General features: G+C 40.5%; 1 long non-coding RNA gene across 2 annotated transcripts in view; it reads right to left on the bottom strand.

Moving 5' to 3' along the window:
* Positions 1-19,981, bottom strand: part of LOC148523942 (uncharacterized) — a 96,028-nt gene that overhangs the window by 32,803 nt on the left and 43,244 nt on the right. For both annotated transcript variants that reach the window (XR_015878409.1, XR_015878410.1), the window contains exon 3: positions 17,930-18,009. This is a non-coding gene — a long non-coding RNA (uncharacterized LOC148523942). The remainder of the gene's footprint in view (positions 1-17,929; positions 18,010-19,981) is intronic.

Here is a 19,981-nt window from a genome sequence, read left to right as displayed (position 1 = left end):
TGATAGGAGGGGGGAGAGCGGTTGCACTGATTGCGCCACCCACTGGATCTGCACCTTCTTGCACCCCCCTGTGGAGGGGCTCTGAAAATACTTTTTTTGTAAGGAGCCATGGTGTCGTCTTCTTACATTGGGCCACACCCCTCTCTCTATAGTCCTGGATGATCCCAAAGACAGCTTCCCACACACATGAAAGGTTCAGGGTTTTATTTACAGTTTTGGAAAGTCTAGCTGGCCCTCATCCAAGCCTATATTGTACCTACTTACAGATGTGTCCTCTTACATCCTTGCCCAACTGCGCTACAAACAGGCGCACGCATCGGGCCATGTGATTGCCCTCACTAATGTACGCTACAATATGCTATGGCATGCACTGCGATCGCACTATGCAATCCTATGAAGTCGCGAGTGTGAACACAGTGTGTGTATCCGCTCGCGGGCACACACCTCATGCAATGCGTGGCGCAATTTGTGGTGTACGTAGCAAAGATGTAGCAGGACACATCTGTATTAACCTCCACCACAAGCTAACCCTGCTAGTGAATAAAATCCAAAACTTAATCTTAACCCAAACCCTATTACGAAAAATTAGACCCTGACTTTGACTTTAACAAAAATAAGTTACCAGGACCACGGGTGTCACTCTGTGTCCATCCATATCACCGCTGGCTGGCTGCAGCATCCCCAAAGTGTAAATGTGGCTTGCATTTTCCTCCCAGCGGTTTCTGCCGTTGTGAACTATAAGCACCACCATATTGGTCTGTCGCATGACTCGTTCTGCCAACCAGTTTCCAGCAACTTTAGTCACATGTTTGGAACAGCCTATCAGTGCCTAGGTCACCCTTTTTAAAAAAGTAAGTGCTGGCAGCACATTGTCAGTACAACTTCTCTCTCAGAGGATCAGTACCCTGGCTCCTGGTTCTGTTTTGCATTGCATTCTGTTTCAGTTTTGCTTCACTGCATTCTGCTCCTGTCTGCTCCAGTTGCCTGCTTCAGATTTGCTTCACAGCATTCAGCTCCAGCCTGTTGCAGTTACCTGACCCAATATTGCTGCACATGTTTCAGCTTAAGTTTGTTCCAGTTACCTGCTCCAGTATTGCAGGTTTTTAGAAGTGGATTTGTTGTCCATAGCAATCAATCAGATTCTAGCTATTATCTTCCAGAAGTTGCTAGATAAATGTTAAGTAGAATCTGTCTGGTTGCTATGGACAACATCTCCATTTCTAAAAACCCACACTTTAGTAAATATACCACTACCATCGTGACAATAAGCAATTGAAAAAAACAGATTGTCTTTTGAAATATAGTAGAATAAATTGATCTTGGTGGTTATAGAATCAGGTTGTTGGATTACTAGCAGCACTGCAGTTCACATGTCAATAATGTAAAGACTTGCCGCAGAGAACTGTACAAACAAAGTTATATACAATATTCTATCATTTCCATGGGCACAAATTCATGTATCATGAACCACTATTTGTTAGATTTCTGTGATATAGCACTGCAAACCATGTCAACCCTTAATACCCCTTCCACATTTGCAGCAATAAACCGGATTATTGCATGTGTGCACACAGCAACCCGGGTTACTGTGCAGTGTTCAAGGGCCACATTGAAATAAGCCAGGTCGAGCAACCCAGCATTTTAAACCTGGTCACAAGAAGGTTTGAACGTGTGTTCAACCCGGCTCATGACGCAGTGTGAACAGGTAACCCGGGGCACTGCATAGTGCCAGGTTTGGCCACCTGTCTGTAAGGAGTCTCAGCCAGGTCACACTCTGGATAGGTGTGTGAACAAAATCCTGGGTGCAACAAGGCACACAGAAGTAAAAGTGGTATAACCAAGACTGTTTAGGAAAATCCAAAAAAGTGTAACTACCTCTGATACCACTTTCAGACTCAAGTTTTTCAAGATGCAAAATCCTGGGTTTTTGCTCAAGACCCCCTTTCACACTATACCCAGGTGGACCCTCTCAGACATAAGCAGCTTTTTTTCAATTTGCTGGCCCACAATAATGAGAATATGCTATAAATATAATAAAAGGCAAGATATTTGTAACTCCACAAAAAAAACCCTGGTCGATAGCAGGTTGGTGCCTTTCAGACATAAGCGAGACCCAGGTAGTTTGGCTGAGCCCCGGCAAAAACCTGGGAATCTTGCTATGTCTGATAGGGAATGGGATTGTATTACCGGCGACTGTTTAGCCGCTGGTTCAAATCCCGACAAGTAGAGACCGACAGGCTGAGGTAAGTACTCTAACCCTCTCCCCCCCCCCTAACCCTAACCTGCCTTTAGGGGTTTCTAACCCCTAGTGCCTAACCCTAACCCCCCCTTCCACTAGCCTAACCCTAAGTCCCCCCTAACCCTAACCTTCGCCCCTAGTGCCTAACCCTAACCTCCCCCCGTTAGTCCCTAAACCTAACCCTCCCGAGGGGGTTGCATAACCCTAACCCCCCCTTCTACTATCCTAACCCTAAGTCCCCCCGGTGTGCCCAAAACCTAACCCCCCCCATGGCTAAGAGAACGGGCGCCCATACTTACCATGATCGGGCCCACAACATCCTGTATTCCGGCATCAGGATTATGACAGGCGTCGGTGTCTTGCAGCCTGTCATAACTCCTTAGCCGCTTTCCGGCATCAGGATTGTGTGAATTTTTTTATTTTCTCTTCTCAAATATTTATATTGTCATATACATTAAAGCACATTCCACCCAAATCTAACAAAAATGTTTTAGAGGGAGTGATCCTCTAATGTGTTGGAAGGGGGATGTAGTTATGAGAGGCTGCCGGTCTCAATACCGACATCTGTATTCCAACAAGGGATTTAAGATAGGCATCGAAATACCGATTCCTATTTTAATCCCGATGCCGGGATGCCAGACCGAATGATGTAAGTCCGGGGTGCCCTTAGCATTTTACGCGTGGGATAAGGGTTGGCTATAGGGAGCATAGCAGGGTTAGGGTTAGGCACCCCTAGGGGGGAGGTTAGGGTTAGGCACCCATAGAGGGAAGGGGTAGGAGGGGGGGAGGGGTAGGGATAGAGTACTTACCTGCCCTGTCGGGATCTTCTCCCTTCAGGCTGCTGGTGTTGGGATATTCAGCCGCCGGGACTTCACACCCATTCTGTTGGAAGGAATGCACTATTGCGCTGACTCCTATCCAGTACTCGGAAGGTAAGCTGACTTCGTGGTTACCAAGACCTGCTAGAGCTCAGTCAGACAGGTTAAACCCCTGACATAGACCACTGTGCATATACGGCGACATCGCATGTTTTTCCACTCTGGAGTTCCATGAGGACTGACGTACCCAGGAGATTCACCAGCCGCAGACCCATACTGGACACTAAAGGCATACTGTATCACTACCATTATAGTTGGGGGTGATATTGCTACTATCCGCTGTCATGCCTGGCGCACTACAAAGCCCAGCTGCATATATATATATATATATATATATATATACCAAAGAACAAAGCTGCACACTCCAAAAAAATTGCTGTAGAAAAAGGTATATATTTGGCAATATACTTGCCGACGTTTCAGAGCCGGGCTCTTTTATCAAGGCAGCCAAATATGCAATATACACATCAATACTGACAAACACGACAAATGGACAACACTCACCTTAAATAGGAGGTGAGAGACACTGGTCTGGAGCAGACCGGGGAAAGCGCGCCCACGCTGCTGCCGGGTCCAGCCGCGATGACGTCAGACTGCCGTGACGAGGTTGCTAAGCAACTACGCCTAGCTCTGGAGGCCAGGTCTCATCGCGATGACGTCAGTCCACCGCGACGGGGTTACCAAGCAACCACATAGGGATAAAAATAGCGTCTCCCCGGTCTGCTACACAGACCAAAGTGATCACAAACTTAAAGAACGTCATGCTACTGTCAATAGAGGGTGCCCTAAATGCATCCAAATCAAAGGTTAGGGAAAGCATAACTATATGCATAACTGGTGTGTTGAGTATATATCTGCGCACCACTGCATACATAAGTACCAAGACTCTAAAAATGCAAATAAATAAGAAAAACTTCCAATGAATGCAAATCAGGCATCTCCAATAAAGCACCATGACACTGTGCCATGCATATTAATGATACTTTACACATATATACACTAAAGAATGGACAGCAGGTAGGGACTAGTCTGCATGAATCAAATAAAGTAATATAAGGTAATATAAAGATGAATCCTAAAACTGAAGAGCTTAATCGGAGGCATCAAGGGCTAATTATAGGGTGTTCCAATTAATTTTCTCATTAAGTCCCTGAGGAGCGATGGTTCCTAGTTGATAAATCCACCGTGCCTCCAGGCGCAATAAGTTATTTTCACGATCGCCTCCTCTAATGGAGCCAGGTACATGGTCGATTACCATGTGTTTAAGTGAAGACAATGGATGCCCAGCTTCCAAGAAGTGTCGGGCTACTGGTTGATCTGAGGAGCCCCTATTCAACGCAAGTTTAATGGCAGAACGGTGCAGTGCCATCCTTTCTCAGAGAAAGGATGGCACTGCACCATCCTGCCATTAAACTTGCATTTAATAGGGGCTCCTCAGACCATGTACCTGGCTCCATTAGAGGAGGCGATCGTGAAAATAACTTATTGCGCCTGGAGGCACGGTGGATATATCAACTAGGAACCATCGCTCCTCAGGGACTTAATGAGAAAATTAATTGGAACACCCTATAATTAGCCCTTGATGCCTCCGATTAAGATCTTCAGTTTTAGGATTCATCTTTATATTACCTTATATTACTTTATTTGATTCATGCAGACTAGTCCCTACCTGCTGGGCATTCTTTAGTGTATATATGTGTAAAGTATCATTAATATGCATGGCACAGTGTCATGGTGCTTTATTGGAGATGCCTGATTTGCATTCATTGGAAGTTTTTCTTATTTATTTGCATTTTTAGAGTATTGGTACTTATGTATGCAGTGGTGCGCAGATATATACTCAACACACCAGTTATGCATATAGTTATGCTTTCCCTAACCTTTGATTTGGATGCATTTAGGGCACCCTCTATTGACAGTAGCATGACGTTCTTTAAGTTTGTGATCACTTTGGTCTGTGTAGCAGACCGGGGAGACGCTATTTTGTCCCTATGTGGTTGCTTGGTAACCCCGTCACAGTGGACTGACGTCATCGCGATGAGACCTGGCCTCCGGAGCTAGGTGTAGTTGCTTTGCAACCTCGTCGCGGCAGTCTGACGTCATCGCGGCTGGACCCGGCAGCAGCGTGGGCGCGCTTTCCCCGGTCTGCTCCAGACCAGTGTCTCTCACCTCCTATTTAAGGTGAGTGTTGTCCATTTGTCGTGTTTGTCAGTATTGATGTGTATATTGCATATTTGGCTGCCTTGATAAAAGAGCCCAGCTCTGAAACGTCGGCAAGTATATTGCCAAATATATACCTTTTTCTACAGCAATTTTTTTTGGAGTGCCGCAGCTTTGTTCTTTGGTGTATTTCATGTGCGCTGAGGGCACCCAACCACTTTTCCGTTTGCAGTAACGAGTTCCGGTCCTTCCAAGTATCCTATATGTATATATATATATATATATATATATATATACACACACTGTGTACACACACACACACACACACACACATATATCTGTGTCTTATGCTACTGGTGTTCTACCTGATTCAATAAATAAATTTAAGCACTTGTTAAACTGTCCCAAATGTGGACTAACCACAATCAGCACCAATAACTGCATTACAAATCAGCTCACATGTACCTTGGCCAGGTATATAGCAATCAGTCTGGAGGACTACGGTACCCAGCACATCTGCTCACACTTCATACTTTGCTGCCAGGTCACAGGCTCAGTGCCCAGATCTCCAGCAACATGTTAATTATTTACTCTGACAATAGGTTATGGGGCCAGACTGCTGTCACAGATTACTCTGCAAATAGAAGATAACATAGTTGTGGTTGAGTGAGGATAATACATCCAGTAGGATATATATAAAGGGCAATAACTGTTTACAGCATGATATAAAATACATTTTTAGCCAATAGACATGATTAAATACAAATGCACTAAACCTACTAACAACTGAGGTGTGTGCAACCTATAAATAAACTTATTTAAGAATAAACACATGGAGACAAGAATTAGAAGTCAAAAAGGTCAGCCACTAATCTGTACAGTCCAACAATGCAAAACCCACCAACAACTAAGATATTCAACTAAACCTTTCACAGTAACGAGGTTCACACTTACTCATTTGAGGAATAGCTTCTTTGTACATAGAGAAAAATAATAACTGTACTCAGATTTTACTTTATTTTACATTTTTGTCTTTCAGGAGAGACCTCTTCTACAACACACTTTCCTAAAGGTACCTGTATCAAAATGAAATCACAGAAAAATAAATATAAACTGTATAGGAAATGGAATATGTATATACAGATACATCCCACCACATATTATTTCTAGTTTAGCTTTAGGACAAAGAAAACAAAAAAACAAAAGAAAACAAGGATCACCTAAGCTAAATACAGTTCAGTTCTTAAGCTTACACAAATCATGCTAAAGTTTTAAATACGTTTTTCGATATAACTGTAAATTCCAAAGAAATAATGTCAGTTTTGGATAGTAATACATTTTTATATGTACATCTGGGGATGTAATTATGAGGTCTCAATACAGACATCCAAATCCCAACAAGGGACTTAAGATAGGCGTCGAAATACAGATGACTATCTTAATCTCGAGGCCGGAATGCCAAAGGACGCGTGCCCGAACTGGGGCATCCTTAGCGTTAGCATGGGGGGGGGAGAGAGGGTTAGGTTTAGAGTGTAGCGGGTTTAGGGTTAGGTTATGGGGAAGGGGTTAGCGTCAGGCTCCCCTAGTGGTTAGGGTTAGGCAGCTCCAGGGGAAGGTTAGGGTTAGGCACCTCCCCAGGATGGTTTAGGGTGCGGTAAGGGGAGTTAGGGCTAGGCACTAGGGGGGGAGGTTAGGGTTAGGCACCACTAAGGGAGGGTTAGACTACTTATCTGCCCTGTCAGGATCTTCTCCCTTCGGACTGCCGGCGTCGGCCTATGCATAGCCGCTGGGACTTCATACCCATCCCGTATATCTGCACTGCACCTCTAACTATATCTATAGGACCCTGTAAAAAAATAGAGATGCAGACAAATGGAAATAATGGAGTTGTTCAAACACAGGCGCTAAACAAATAAACAAATTAACATATATACAGTACATTCCTGTTATGTAGTCTATTTTCCCTATTTTCTTGTTTCTTTTCCACTGGATGTTTATAAGTCTTCAGTCCTCACTATAACGTATGTGGAGAAAGTACATATGGAAAAAACATAAAAACACGGGATGTTTTATCAGAGGTTTGTTCATATATATTTCACAGAAAAATAGTTAGAAATTGAGATAGATCTTCGGATAGAGATGGGTGCGTACCCTACTCACAGAATAGACACCTGTGTATTTCATGTAAAGGTAAGAAATACACCAACACCTCGTGATTTCCACACCAGAACCAATTGATAGGAGTGTACCATCACTCACATAAAGGATAAAGTAATTATATATATAAAAAGGTATCTTTAGTAATTGTGAAGCATTCAAAGGGGTGTACCACACTCACAATGCTGCAGTAAGTAGAATTTACATCAAGGTTTTAATGTGTGCATTTATCCTTAAATTGGTGATGCAGAAAACATGGTTTCCCCATGGGAAAATTATATGGATCTTTGCACAGGTGACAATGCTCATAAACTCTAATCAGTCTGCCGGATAAAGTATACGTTTTTAAAGATATGTAGGAGTCTCCAATAATAATAATGTCCAAGATTTATTTGTAAATATAATGTAACACAAAAAAATAGTTACAGTCCCTATCTTGCACACCTGCACCTGAAGTGTCCTATAAAGATGCTCATAGGCAGTTTTTTGTAATTCCAGTCAAGTTCATGGAGAAGCATTTTAGGACCTTCGAGTAGGCCCAACATGATACATCAAAACAACTGATCAACACTACCAGATTGTGAGCCACAAACCAGAAAATGCTAATATTTGGCGTGTGAGTCAGGTCTTCTTCTTTTTGTTAAGGTAAAGATGGTCCCTGTATCCAGGTTTACACAGCAGGATCATGGATAAAAGCATGTTCAATATTTTACTATGTTAATTGACAGCACTCTGCTGTTCCACTGCCACATTAATAGATTATTATTATCTTTTACTTATATGGTGCCAAAAGGTGTCCACAGCTATACAATTGTATAATGCATAAAATTACAACCACTTAACTAACCAATATTTTCTTCCAAAAATGTTGATTTAATAAAATTAGGTACATAATAGCTATTTAAAATTGAAATTTTATAATGTTTTTTACAAAAATGCAGCATAATATATATATATATATATATATATATATATATATATATAGAGAGAGAGAGAGAGAGAGAGAGAGAGAGAGAGAGAGAAAGAGAGAGAGAGAGAGAGAGAGAGAGAGAGAGAGAGAGAGAGAGAGAGAGAGAGAGAGAGAGAGAGAGAAATCACAGGGGCTCTGCACTCACCATAATAACTAACAATAATAATAAACATAATAAACAGTGGGGTTTTGGTTCATGAATTGATCAATGCATTTAAGCTTGCAGCCCCCGTCACGGGACCCCACTTTACTGCAAGTCCCTACTCTATTGCTCAGAATTATAACATGGACATAGCCATCACATTAGTGTTAAACTCAGGGTATGCTATCAAGGTTTAAAGCTCACAGCAACTTTGCTTTTAAATGTGAGACAGTTACCAAGCGCACCTGTTACAAAGCACCTAGGAAAACAGCTGACACATGTTAGATAACTAGTTAAAAGGGGTGCATGAGATAATGTGATAAAAAAATGATTAATTATAAAAATTAATCATAATAAACAAAAAGCACTAATCCACGGCACTCACCATTCCTAGTTTTGGGGTGCAACATGGTATGTGACCACAATGTTTAAATAGAAATCACAGGGGCTCTGCACTCACCATAATAACTAACAATAATAATAATACACATAATAAACAGTGGGGTTTTGGTTCATGAATGCGCTTAAATGCATTGATCAATTCATGAACCAAAACCCCACTGTTTATTATGTTTATTATTATTATTATTGTTAGTTATTATGGTGAGTGCAGAGCCCCTGTGATTTCTATTTAAACATTGTGGTCACATTGCATGTTGCACCCCACAACTAGGAATGGTGTGTGCCGCGGATTAGTGCTTTTAATATATATATATATATATATTATTTATATATATATATATATATATATATAACTGGTCAGGGAATCGGTACCATCTCCTGGGGTAAATGGCAATGCGCAGCAGCTGAGGGATCACACAGTCCATTGGTCTGGTACAAAAACAAAATATCAAAAATAAATACCTTGCCATCCATCACTAAATAAACACAGAATGGTCCTAACTCACTAATAAAAAGACAAGAGGTTTTTACCAGGTCTAGTTCACTTGGTTTCAGCAGTATGTTTCCTCTCATAGAGACACTATAGACTGTCATTTCCCAGGGAGTGAGCTGAAAGCCCTAATTAGCCTTCTGTGAGGCAAAAAGATTAAAAACCCAAACTGGGCCTAATGAATGGAGCCCACCCTCTCTCTCCATTCATAAACCCCAGGAACCCTTTTCCAGCTTTGTCAAAAAGCCCACAAAGCTGTTACCAACACAGACATTTTCCAGGGGTTTTTAGAACACATAGGTTAGGAATCTAGGAGAATAATAGTGACCTTCCAGCGCTATACCAGTGACCTTGTCACTACATATATATATATATATATATATATATATATATCCAAACCACACACAAAATGCAGAATGAGAGCACTCACCACTTTGTAAAGGATCAGTTAGTTTATTGCAGCATCAGTTCACAAGTTCAGGAGTGCTAGAGAGTAGAAATACCGACGTTTCGGTCTACATAGAGACCATTATCAAGGTCAAGCAGTCCAAGATCAGCAAGGCAATATAAGTCCAACCGGGGCAACGGCATCAAGTAACAACTCAGCACATTGAAAACACTAATTGCAGTCTCGCGGGTCCCCTAATAAATACTCCTCCCACTTAAAGTTAATAAGCAATTAAGGCACAACATTGGCTGACTACTTACCCTGATGCAGCAATCCAATGGATATGAACTCGGATCTTCCCCGCCGCGACACCACTTCTGGCACCGCCGGCCCAGACCACGTGTCATCGGCCAGGGGGTGCATCACACTGACACATATATATATATATATATATATATATATATATATCCACAGGTGTGTGCCACTCTCGGCATAAAGAAGAAATCACCAGAACACAGAAGATTAACTTCAATGTTTAAATCTTTTTAGATTTTCATCAGGAAGTACAAAATATAAAACAAACAGCTTACTTTATATTTTATATCCCTTTCACCGGCATGTGCAGCACCCAGGGTCAGGCAGCCGCGCCTATGATGACGTCATCGTGTATCGATGCAACTCACATCTCCCAATGTGTATACAATCACCTTAGAAACATATGAAGTATAAGCAGCAGCACTGAAAGAGGATACAAAGTATAATCAATATAAACAAACCCATACATAAATTACCTGATATACATAGGTGACCTACTGAATCTCATTGTACACAGGTTGCAAGACAAGTCATAGGGGGAGGAAATGATCAATCAAAAGGCTGTCATAAATACACCAGCAAAAAGTATAAAAGCATAATATACAACCTATAATACTAATGAGATGAAAACATACAATTTCAATAAAAACATGACCTCATTTTAACCTTTAGGGGAGATCACTTCCAAGTAATGTACCCAGAATGACTCACATTTTAATAACAATTTACTTCTGTCACCGCCTTGCTTAGGAGGGGGAACATAGTCAATCATACATGATCTGAGACTAGCCAAGTTGTGACCCGCCTCAATAAAGTGATAGGCTACGCTTGTCCTGCTTTTAAGGGCAGCACGTATGGACAATCTGTGAACCCCCATCCTTTACTTAAATGTTCTAGTGGTCTTCCCAATATAGGTAAGGCTACAGGGGCACATGATCTGATAATGAAGATTCACAAGTCAAATGATGTCTAATTTGCAATTTTTTGCCTGAGTGAGGATGGAAATATATGTCACCTGTAAGTAAGTATCTGCAGGTGATGCAGTCACATTTAAAACAACTGGGTTTCTTTATCAGAAAATGTTTAGATGGTACTGTTTAACCACATTCAGAAATGTCAGCCTTAACCAATAGGTCCCTTATACTCCTTTTCCACCAAAAACCCGGGTCCGACCTGGGTTTTCGGATATGGTTCCAACCCAGGTCAGACCTCATTTACACTGCACCTTCGATTTGGGTTATTCCCAGGTCATCCCCGTTTACACTGAACCCGGGTCTGTACTGCTAAACTTGTGAGGTCATAAAAAGTGGGAGGTGACTGCTCCACAACCACCAATCAGCTAATTTTAGGCATGACCCAGGTCGGATAACCCAGGTCACGCCGTTTACACTGCACCATTACCCGGGTCCATCCTGGGTCCAACCCTGGCAGCTACCTGGGTTGGATTCCATGGTTGATTTTTAGGGCCAATTTTCCACTGAGCCACGACCCGTGTAGACCCGGCAATAAATCAGGTTTTTACAGCAGTGGAAAAGAGGCATAAGATTACTAGACCTTGAAAAACAAGGCATCCAGGGACAGTCAGATAGACCCAGATCATTATCAGTTTGTATTTATTTCCAATGTTTTTTAGAGATGTTATTAATCTGAGGAGATATCTCATTATATTGCATTACCCATGGAAATTTCTGAGTGGTTATAACCTGTTTTTTTTTATAAAAGACCTTGCTGATCCAACAATAATACTTTATTTTTTGACATGTCAAATATGTGCGGTCATACCCTCTTAACTCAGATCGATCAAACAAAATATCAATTTGTTCCTCAACTATGGATACAATGTTATTGATACATCTTATCCTTATCATCAGGTAGTACGGGATACCAAATTTCATACCTCTAGGATGACAGCTTATTGCATTGCATGAAGAAAAGTGTTGTGGTCTGTGTCTTTATTATAGACCGTAGTATTAATTATAGATTCCTGTAAACTAATTTTAACATCCAGGAGTTCAATTTCTTTCTTGTTCATTTGTAAATTTTACTAGGCACATAGTGTCATTCTGATTATCAAAAATAGACTGTAGCTCCCCCTTAGTACCACTCCACACAAGCAATAGGTCATCTATAAATCTCTTATAGAACAACACTTTACCAGCAATATTGACAATATCAATAAATTTCTCCCTCTCTATGTCAAACATGTATATGTTTGCATAGGTAGGTGTAACAGATGAACCCATTGCACAACCTTTTGTCTGAAAGAAATACTCTTTATCAAATAGAATATTTTTTTTTGTGAGGATCAGTTCCAATAGACCCAATAGAATGTCTATATGCATGGTATCGAATGTCCCATTCCTCAATAAAAGTTTTTTAACTGATGTCAGTCCCTCAAAATGGGGGATCACCGTATAAAGGCTCTTGACATCAGCTATCAGCCAAACTCCATCCGGAAGATCTTCCAGTTCCTTGAGTTTATTCAGTAGCATTGTTGTGTCAAGAAGAAAATGTTCTTGGATCATAGGCTGTAGAATGGAAACCAGATAAGTCATTGTAGGTTGGAATAAGGATCCACAAGCCAAAATTATAGACCTCCCTGGGAGGGTTAATCCCCTTGTGGATCTTAGGGAGGGTGTACAGTAGAAGTGTAATTGAGAACTCAGGTAATATAATCTGGTATATCTCTTCAGTAATGAATCTTTTGCCAAACAGCAATTCCTTTAATTCTTGGGTAAAGACAGGAGTAGGGTCCCCTCTCAATTTCCAGTATAGATCCGGTTCCATTAGCTGCCTATTCATTTAAGTTCTGTAGTCACTTAAGTCCTGCAGCATGATGGCACCCACTTTATCTGCGAGGCGGATAATCAGCTGTTCATTCTTTCTCAAAGTCTGGAGTGCTCTCCTCTAATCAACTGATAAATTAGGATGTAACGATTTTGAATTCTTAACCTCAGCACTAGTGTCATGATTATTTTATTATTATTATTCCCAGTTATTTATATAGCGCACACATATTCGGCAGCGCTTTACAGAGATTATCCAATAATCCCTTGATTAAAACTTTTAGCAGAATCTTGGATCATGATACTAATGCTGCAGTGGGGTGCCATCATGCTGCAGGACTTAAGTGACTACAGAGCTGAGAAAGTCGCCAATACACATAAGGTGGAGAAACACATAGAGAGGTGCCTGTTTGATAGTTGGAGGAGCGGTGACCACTTGCTATTATAATCGAGGACTGGTACATGAATATACCCAGGTAACTCCCATGCTGCTCAGGATTTGCAATTATACACTGAGCCTGTGAATAGCTGGGCAGTGAGTATCCCAGTAGAGTCACAACAGAAAAAGTAGATCCTGTCAGGGTTGTGAGTAAAACTACAAGCATACATGCATGAGCTCTTTTAAACTCTCCCCTGCTTTCTGCATACTAACCACATAAGGACTGTTGCTTGCAATCTGTGCCAATAACTGTAACTTGCTAAACAAATCAATCCCGAAAAGACAATTTTATCATAATATAAAAGGATTAATACGGGCTTCCATGAAAATAACCAGATAAATTAAAATAACCTTTTATATTCTAAACTGTCTCTCTGCTAAAAAAAAGCTACAAACGTGCTGCTCTATCATTATAGCTTTTCTAGTATTTCAATTTGAAACAAATAGCTACATCTGCTGCGGGACCACAGTAGCTCGCGATATAGTATCGCTTGCAGTATTAAAGTATATTAAGCAATGTTTCTTTCTAACTAATATACGTATAAAGAAGTGTTTAGTCTTGCTGACTTGCTCTCAGATTTATATTTAGAAGGTGCAATTTTATGGTGCATGTGTTTTTTATTTAAAAAAAATGTATTTCTATTATTAGTCTTGAAACTGCTAAATAAATCTCTTGACTAACCTAGCACATGATATTGTTTTGTTTTTGGTGGTTACGCTAATTGGGATGTCCAATTTCCTCCAAATTGATGGCTGCTGTTGGTCATTAGAGTAATAATATTATTTTTTGATCATTATAACCCTTTGTAAAGTATTAGGGGACCTAGGGAAGGTCAGCGCCTGTTAGCTTGTTGCTTTATAATTGTGATTTCCCAAGATGCGGATGAGTCAACACAACATTTTGACATCTGGTCAGGTCTAACAGAGTTCCCCAAAATTAGTGACAGCTCTGCCATAGTGCAATCTGAAACTGTCACCATCCTTAGAATGGTGGACGATTATATTAATGACAGTGTACAAATAGAAATGGTATACAGTCGGGACAATACACATGTTTTCAGTATAGCCGGGAACCTTGTCAGCGATCAGCATAGGAGGCAACTTCCTCAAAATGTTGAAAAGATTATGTTCATCAAAATGACTATAAAATTCCACGAGAAAAACCTTTACTGACAATTACGTCAAAGTACAGAGACTTCTGTAATGGTGGATTCCAGCGGGGATGAATTAATATTGTGTGAAGATGATGTAAACACTGATGAGTCTGAGGATGAGGATGATAATGATGATGACATTTTGCTACTGTAGAGATCATTGACAGCACTGTTGGCTTAGCTGTCTTAAAGTAAACCCATTAACAAAAACACTGTTAGCTGCCTTAAGCTCATCATTACCAACACTGTTAGTTGCCCTTTGGTAGCTTGTTTTGTGGGGGCCCAATAAAACCAATTGCTTCAGCCAGAAAAGTGGCAGTCCCTGTCACTGAAGTGATTAGTTTGTTAAACTGTGCATGTCTTTTTAAAAATACAACATAAGTGTGGATGGGAGGGCCCAAGGACAGATCCATCTTGCACCTTTTTATTTTGCATTATGCACTCTTTTGGGTATTATTATCTGTCTTTTTGCATAGATGACAAACATGTTTATAGTTTTATAATCTGCCATCCTGTCTGCCACTGCTGTGTGGCAATGTTTCATAAGGGTCCTATATTCTTTTAAACTGTGGTGCGTTTGTGCGCTGCTGTGTCACTTAATTTAGTCAGCAGCTCACTGCAGCCTTTGGCCTATTTTGGTGAAAAGTAAACACAATATTTTGAGCTGTAATTTGGTGAAAATTTACTGGAAATGACTGGAAATAATTGTTATTGAGGTTACTACTGTAGGAATAAAAACAGACCCAAATTATGTGATTTTAACTGTTTTTATAATTTTTTGTACAGAAATTACAGATCAAAACCCAAAACCAAAACACTTAAGGGTGGTTTTGGCAAAAACAAAACACAACAATGAATTAGAACCAAAATAAAAATGAAACCAAAGCACAGAGGTCAGGCACCTCTCTAAAACTAAAGGCACACAGCCACTAGCAGACCAAAAAACGACTGCACGATTACAACATTGTAATCGTGCAGTCGTTTGACAGTCTGTGCTGTGCTTACACTAAACGAGCAGTTGGTCAGTGTAGGCACATCAATCATCCCCTAACATGCTCAACCTGATGTTAGCGTCAGGTTGTTCAGCATGATCGGACGATGACTGATATCGGAAACGACTAGCGGGAGCCGTGGCCGATTCATGCACAAATCGCATGTGGCCGATTCATGCACGATTCATGAGTGATTGAACAATAACGATATCGTTATCGTTCAATCGCTCATAAAAATCGGCTAGTGGATGTGTGCCTTTACATACCACACCTGCCAAATATAACTATATGTACTTCATTTGTGGTATAAGGGTAAATTTACTAAGATGGGAGTTCTACTTAAGAAGTGATGTTGCCCATAGCAACCAATCAGATTCTACTTCTCATTTATCTAGCACCTTCTAGAAGATAATACCTGGAATCTGATTGGTTGCTATGGGCAACAACACTTCTTAATAAAACTCCCATCTTAGTAAATTAACCCCATAATGTAGTTCTTTTGCTTAGAAAGCCATAGAGAGGAGATAATCTTTTCCAAAACCTTTTTTTTGGTCCTCTTAATTAGGGGAGCCTGTCAGAGTCTCCCAAATGCAATTATTGGCAGATTCAATGTCTGAATGTTACAGCAGCCACAGTTAGATCCATGTTATACTACAGTAAATAGTGTTTGTGTGCTGACAAGAAGGGAAATGTGATTATGAGATCCCTGACTTTCATTATACTATGAGAAATATTTGAAAAATACTAATTTGTGATAATATAGTAAAGCCCAAATACTAATAAAGACAATGTGCAGATAGCAGTCAGGGACATGTTAAATCCAGTTGCCCCCTCCCCCATGAATAAATTCACCCAACTCTCCTTCACAATTTACAGGTTCTCTCAACTCAGTGCTTAAATTTACTTACCTCAGGGCATCTGTTAGATTATCTCTTCCCTACTTCTAGTTACTGTACTTCTTTGGCTGTTCTGGCTGCTCCCAGGTCCTCTCTAGTAGTAGCATCGCAACATCAAGTGAAAAGAGTGGAGAAGTAGACCAGTGGACAAGTTGTCCATAGCAACCAATCATCTTCTACCTATAATTTTATAGAATGTACTTGATAAATGTTACCTCAATGCTGATTGGTTGCTATGGGCAACATCTCCATTGGTCCACTGCTCCACTCTTTTCACTGCTTGAGGCATCAACCCCTTCTTCTCACCATGCCAGTACTGCAGGCTGTATGAGGAAGACACTTATCCCTGAACGGCCGTATCCTCCAGGGACACCATCTTTCCACATCCTTAGCATTTATTAGTGCTTGTTGCTCAAGGGACTACTCTGCCCCTACTCCATTGCATTTACTACACTTATTGTATAGTTGTTTAAGTGATGGTTTTCTCTACCATTTACTACACATGTTATATATACTACCCATGCTGTTCATACTAGTTGTTTTGGGGACTACAACTTCAACTCCAGTGATAATTATCTTCTTTATCATATATATGAATAAGATACTTGGAATTATTCTTCATAGTTACATACTATACATCATAAATCTGTAAATGTTTTCCGAGTGTTAGTTATGCTCCAATACATTATATTCATTTAGCAGACTCAAAATTTCCTTCTGTCAGTTGCATACCTCCCAACATTTCCAATAGCAGATGCGGGACCTCCGCGCACGTGCCTAAAAAGGGGACGTGGTATGATAGTAAAGGGGCATGGCCTAATGGCACGCCCCCATTTACATCACTAAGGGGCATGCCCAGCATTTACGAGATGCTTGGCTGCCCCCGGGCTTCCCCCCGTGCTGTGAATAGATGCTGTACGCATGCGCACAGCATATATTCTTGCTCTGCATACCCGCTGTTGTGCATAGCAGAGCAGCGGTGTATGCTTCCCCCAAGTTCCCCGCCACCGCTGGACACTGGGGCCCGTGGGTGGGACAGCGGGACAGTCCCAGAATAATGGGACTGTCCCGCTGAATGCGGGACAGTTGGGAGGTATGCAGTTGTACAGTGCTATATTAGAATGTGCGCCTGTTGTAAGCGTGTTTCACTGTTAGGGCCATGATCTTATCCAACAGTGTATTTTTTATTTTCACAAAGTATTGACATACAATCTCATTATAAATACCTAGAATTAATTACTGCTTGCAAAAGAATGTTATTTAGAGATACTGCCATTGTGAATCTACTACTTCTGTCATTACTGTTCTATCATTGAGAGCTGCTATCAGATATTCTCATTATACATTGCTCTTTCATATGTTATCATCCAGTGATCAATAAATTGTTCAGTTAAACTTTTTCCACAACAATATGGTACCATTGTTTTTGTATGTTTTCTGGTCTGTGGTTAGATCGATCTATAAAGCTATTTGCAGGCCTTTGTTACACTTCCTATTCATAAAATGCCAAGTGGCACATACCTTTTCCTAGTAGGTGCCAGTGAGTTATCACAAGTCATTTGTAGAAAGTTGGGCCAACCACTGGTGGACTTTGCCAGGATCTATACACCAAAGAAAGAAAGAACACAAACTGAGTGAAGATACAACATTTAAGATTTACCACCTATGAGGTGCATTAAAGAATAGAATAGAGCAATGGCAAAGTAACTAAACCTGGACGAGTTATTTAAGGCCAATTCTTGTTCACTTTAAGGTCATCAATTTGATGCTTAAATATGTATTTTCCAATAAACTGTATATCAGGTTATAGACTTACTCCATATACTGTAGCATATACTGTATTTGTTTTGTGATAGTACTTTATACAAACTAAAGACAGATTATAGCCATGCCAAAGAAGACTCTCAGTAAGGCTAAACATGTCCACATCATCCTTGTGTTCAGATGCATAAACCTAAGATGTTTTTCATCATTTCCTAGAATTTTGCTGCATCATATAACCCAAATGTAAGCACTCATATTGGAATAGGACTTATCTTTATCTGATGTTATGTTTATGAGCACTGAACCTTGGGTAAAAAAATAAAGCTGGTACAATATCACCCCAACTCGAATCGGAACGATAGTTTGTGCACAATGTATAGTGTTTACGCCTAGTCCATCATTCCTGGCCATCGTTCATTGAATCATCCCATCTGTTGTTTTACACGTCAAATCAGACGAAAAACGCGATTTAGGTAAATGAAGCATGTAATGAAAACAGGAGAATATCTCCTGTACTGAGAAAGGGTACTTTATAGATCAAAGCTTTAATGTGACACTTTGGAGCCTAGTAATATAGGAATATATTACAACTCACTGTTGTCATAGATAAACAAAAATCATTTTCACTATTTTAGGCAACAATGGTTAAAAGAATAAATTAAAATACAAATAATTTAAAAATAATTTAAAAACACAGTATCACAGGTTTAAAATCAAGCTTAAAAATTTATTGCAGATAAGTACAGCTAACAACCTGCAAGAATACACATTCTCCATCACTCAATCGATTCCCCTTCTATTGCTCTCCTTGCTAGAATGTTCTTCATCTCCAAGCTGGTTGCTACCTCTTTGCATAGATGTACAGCAGTAATTTTGATATGCTGCTGTAGATGTAGGCAGTGACCCCATAGATTTATTACTTGCCAGCCACCCACCAACTAAAAATGGTGGAGTTGTGAGACATTTTATTCTGACCTCTCATTTTAAAATGACTGGCAGAAAATAATACTAGCACTCTTTTCTTTAGACTGCTCATCTGTGCTAATGTTGGTTCCTTGCCCCTCACTGATAGTACATGGTGGTCATCATAAACACTATGTACTGCTTCCTTACTGGAAGAGAAAATCTTCTGACATCACTGCTGGGAGTAGTCCTTCTATGCTGTAACATGCTTCTTTTTACCAGAACATTTCAGTGGCAAGGAAAAGGCAATGCCATCTGATTGACATGTAAGGACCAGGAAGCAAATTGACAACAAGGCAATCAATTTAGTAGGCAGAAGGGTGAGGCTGTAAACCAGGAAATCTGGTAAACTTGCAGAGGTCTGTGGTTGAAGATGAGGCAAGCCGTTTAACATGCAGAGGTGTGTAGCTGTAGACAAGGAAATCCTGCTAACCTGCTGGAGGTATGTGGCTGAAGATTAGGTAATCAACTTAACATGTAGAAGTGTGTGGCTATATACAAGGAAATCAGGTTAACATGGAGAGGTCTGTTGTTGGTGATGAGGAAATCCAGTTAACATACAGAGGTCTATAGCAGGCTGTGTAGACTGATGGAAATGATGTGTGTGCAGGTGTTGATACTGCAGAGTTACTGTATATAGACACACACCAATGAATGGATCAAACTATGTACAGCCCAGTTACTTAACCAGTGGTGTTGTTTTACTGATAGATAACCATACTCACTGTTACATGTACATTACATGTACAGATCTGATGGAGCAAAGCTTGAGCAGAATGGGGTCCTATACAGCTGGTCTACAGTGCCCTTCCACAACATTTCATTCTTTAATTGCATTTCCATAGC

The sequence above is a fragment of the Taudactylus pleione genome, unplaced genomic scaffold (genome assembly GCF_031769625.1).
Source record: "Taudactylus pleione unplaced genomic scaffold, aTauple2 ptg000125l, whole genome shotgun sequence".
NCBI classification, from domain to species: domain Eukaryota; kingdom Metazoa; phylum Chordata; class Amphibia; order Anura; family Myobatrachidae; genus Taudactylus; species Taudactylus pleione.
The sequence above is the reverse complement of the archived record's forward strand: the minus strand, read 5'-3'. Positions and strand labels throughout refer to the sequence as shown.